This window comes from Garra rufa, chromosome 4 (genome assembly GCF_049309525.1).
Source record: "Garra rufa chromosome 4, GarRuf1.0, whole genome shotgun sequence".
NCBI classification, from domain to species: Eukaryota; Metazoa; Chordata; class Actinopteri; order Cypriniformes; family Cyprinidae; genus Garra; species Garra rufa.
In genome coordinates, this window is record NC_133364.1 from 23,140,755 (window position 1) to 23,145,235 (window position 4,481).

Sequence of the window (4,481 nt, forward strand, 5' to 3'; positions counted from 1 at the left end):
TGTGAACCCAGGCATCCATTATACAAGGCTGTTCCTGTGACACAGTCTCACTCCCAGCTGGTCTAAAGTGTTTCACTATCACTCTGATGGAAATAACCCGCCTTTGATCTTATCTGAAATTTAAGAGTAACAGCATTATACACAAAGATGCCAACGGATCATTTTAACCTTCCAGTCCAATGTCAGTGTGATGCCCTTATGTCATTTTTGAAGACAACTACTCCACTATTTCCAACAGGCTTGTGCACACTTCAGAATTGAATTGAGAATGACTGCTAAATTCCAATTCAATTCTTCAACTTGAATTGAATTTGAATTGATGTCAAAAACATGATCTAGAATTACAATTCGAATTTGAATTAAAGGAAGCAGAATTGCAATTCAATACAAATTCAAAGAAATTCATATACATAAGTGAAGTGTTTAACAATGAAGCTTTGCAATATATGTCAGATATGATTTCATTACATATTCTATAAATGATATTAGTTTGAACTACTTGTACAGATTACATTGTGTTATTTGATTAATTTGAAATGAAAATAACATTTTGAACAAAACTAATCAAACATTGAGGGAGTAATTTATTTCAAGAATTTGATCATATATGTTGGAACAAAATGTATGCAGGGTTGAGGAGTGACTAGTTATGTGTAATGAAATTATGCTATTAAATTACAAAATTAATGAAATTGTATGTGAGATTCAACACATTCTTTCTGTTGTATGACTGTGTGGAATGTCTTTGAATTGACATGAATTTAATTCCACTTCCTGTCATTCCAACTCCAATTCAAATTCAACTTCCTGAATTGAATGGCGGCCAATTCTGAAATTCTGAATTGTGCACAAGCCTGATTTCCAATCAAGCCAAACATTAGTATCTCTTCTAAAACACAAAGCTGCCACATAATGTGCAAAGTTCACTTCTGTTGTAAGACTGAATTGTGGTTGCATACATTTGGGCTTAGGCAAGTGTGTTAGTCATGCTCCGTTGCATGTATAGACATGGAAATATGCATCAATCAGCTGATCATTGTATTCATATATATATGCGTAGGCTTGGTTCAGTTACTGAAAGTTCTGCTTTTCACTAATATTAGCATCCTGATCTGGAAATGTCACATGCTACGACATTGCAGCTGTGAGTTCAGCTGTCCGTTTGTTTGTGTGCATTTTTGGCTCAAGTTCCTCATGTCAGTCTGGGTTGTCTTCTCGTTTTTGAAACATCTCACTTTTAAACTGGGATGCATTAAGACTTGTATGGCTTAACATAACATAAATTATGTTTCTTCCTGAAATATGTAGTAAAATCTCATGAAAGATTTACGTTATAAAAAAAACACACACACACTGTTTTATACATATTTTGGACTATGAGGGAACCATTATTTCAATTATGTCAAATGGTTACACTCGGTGAGCTACTGACGCTTACCTGTTGCTATTTTTACTGCAACACAACTCCTAAAATAAAATACTGATACAATGTCTACAGCTACTGAAAGATCTTACAGGTGGCGATAGATATATGTGTAGGTTTAAACCAAATGCTGTATCATCGATTTTTCCCCACAAGGAGTCTAAATGGCAGATATCGAGTGAAGTCCGTGCTGAGAAACTCCTTCAGTGGCTGCGACGTCATGACAAGCGTCGGCATGTTTACATCCTCCTATAGGATGGCATAGCGTTTCTTGTCTCTGCCGTTTGTAAGCTCTTTCAGTCACTGTGGTGTAATAAAAGCCTCAAAGGCATCAGGGCTAAAGTGGAGAGAACAAAGACGTGGGTTTGGAAGTTTTATTCGTCCACAAGTAGGGGAGAGCAGGGCACAACCTAACACTTTTTGAATTTCGCGGTTTATGTAAATCCACTTGGGGTTCAGAGTACAATATTTATCCACATTATTTTCACTCTTGTCTAGTACAAATATATCACTTTGTTTCATATTTACAGTGTATACGTTTTTCATTATTTACCTCAAAAGAAAGGAAGTGAAACATGACAACATGCCCTGTAGGTGGGGTACATTGTAACATCGGAGGGGTACGTTGTAACACGACCATATGACAGCTTAAAATGTTATCTGATCGAATGAAAAAAATATACACAACAAACTAAAATATTTTGTCAGTAAAATACATGTGTTAACTTTTTCAAATTAAGTAATGACATTTAAAAAAAATAATAATAATAATCTAATTTTGGAGTTTGACAATGGACACATCGCAACAATGCTTTGAACGGCCCTGATCGCAACACACAGCTGTACAGTAGTTCAAAACAATGTGGACAAATAGATGAAACAGATTTAGACATTCAGAAAAACACTCCCCTCCCTCCACACACAGCTCTCATAGAACACCACACATAAACAAGCCAAAATGCTTTACATTTCTTGAAATAATAACTTCTGAACATTAAACATTGATTGTCAGCCTTTATTCACTTGTTTCTTGTGGTTTCTTATCAAAATCTTTAGAAGTAAATAGTGTAAATTGAATCGCTAATGTCATAGAATACCATAGTTTAATAACAGCGGGGCATATTGTCACACAGTGTCACAACGTTCCCCATCTGCGCGACTGGAGTTTAAAACAGGTTTGTGTCTTCTGCTGGATTGCGAAGAATTAATAAACTATCTAAACTGATAAATAACAAATTGGAGATTAAAATAATAGCAGATTTGTCTAATTTTAAATGAATACTAAAAACTGAAATGAAAAGTTTACTTCAGCCAGAAATGTACTTTTATATGGTAAAATAAATATTCAGCGATATCTTCAAAAGGCTTTTGAATTTTGGCGTTCTTTTTTCTCTGCATATTGTTGCTATGGCAACTAGTAAATACCGTAAATTTGGTTATGCTAGCATGTGTGGAAATATTTAAACCACGTGTGTTACAATCAATCGTTAGGTTGTGCCCCGCTCACCCCTATCTTCCCATTCTTTTCTCCTATTCTCATCACTAGTAAAAGCAGTGAAGACATTACTTCACTTTTTGCCCTTAGACTAAAAATTACAACCAAAAGTTGCACAATTGTAACGCCAGGCCAGCAGAGGGAGCCCTTACTCACTCTGACTGTTGCTGCTCCCTCTGCTGCCTCGTTGGTTACTTCCTGTTTGGTGACCATAAAGAGCAGCCATTACCAAACAGACATTAGGTGTGTTCGAGCTCATGCTGCGCTGCGCAGACCGATCGGCGAGATTAGCCGAAAGCAGTCGGGGAGGAGCTGAAAACGGAGCCGTCAAGTCGGACAAGTTGGGGATCTCGTTGCTTCCTCAAACATGGCAGATCACGTGGCGTTTGCCTACTTTATTGCAGATGATCTGGAAGCTGTAGAAATACCTTTTTTGTTGGAAGAAATGCAGCACATGCAAGTGAAGCAGCAACTACAGATTTCGGCATCACTCACTGTTGACCACATTACATTAAATGTCTGTGACATTTTAGTTATTCCATAAAAAATATTACTTAAATATGCAGCTGAATACTATAAGTGGTCTGTATGAAAAAAGTACAATAATAAACTTATGCACAAATCCAATATAAAGAATTTAAGGGAATAAAATGTACTGCAGTCAAAAGATCGTAAACTATTTACAAAATGGCATGCAAATTGATTTGTTATGCAATTATATGGATTGAAGCACGAAACACGCGTGATCATCGTCATGTGGTGAATGTGGCCAATCATGAGAAGCTGTGACGTCATCACAGCCTGGCACAGTCCCTTCTGAAATGCTGCGCTGGCTGAGCAAGCCGGCTGTTCTCCAAACGCTCTCGCGTTACTTTGATGCCACACGTGAACGTCACGTGGCGTCGGTTTAAGTCGGACAAAATTTCTAACCGACATGCACTACTTCAAGTCAGCCGCCGATCAGTCTGCGCAGCGCCGCATGAAGTCGAACGCACCTATTGCGAAGTATTGTTTTGCTGTAGCGGACTTTTGTCTTGCCTTCATGTTCCTGTTTGCTGGTATTTTGACCCTGCCTGTTTGACAACGATCTGTTCAATAAAGCTAGCATTTGGATCTTCAACGCTTCCTACGAGTCATCGCTTTACAACAATGTAGAATTTTGGGTTTGGAAAATAATCATATTAGGGCTTTATTCACACCAACACAAGTGTTCGGGCATTACAATTTGGTCTGATTTTAGCATGCGATTTGTCTCTTCAGACCAATGCATAAAAAACTATCTGATCTCATGACAAAAACATAAATGTTGGAACTTTTTCTCAAGACGCGAAATACATAACAATAAGTACATATCACTGCAGTTTCCAACAGAAATGAACACTAGAGGTAGTAAAACAAAGAGCGCTTGTAATCGTGTTGTGCCGAATTCTAAACCCACCAGATTACTACCCCCTTAGTATTCCAAGTACTGGAGGTTTAGGGTTAGGTGTGGGGTTGGGGTTAGGATTTCAACATAAAAGAGTAATAATTTGGCAGGGGGTCAAATATGGGCACAACAACAAG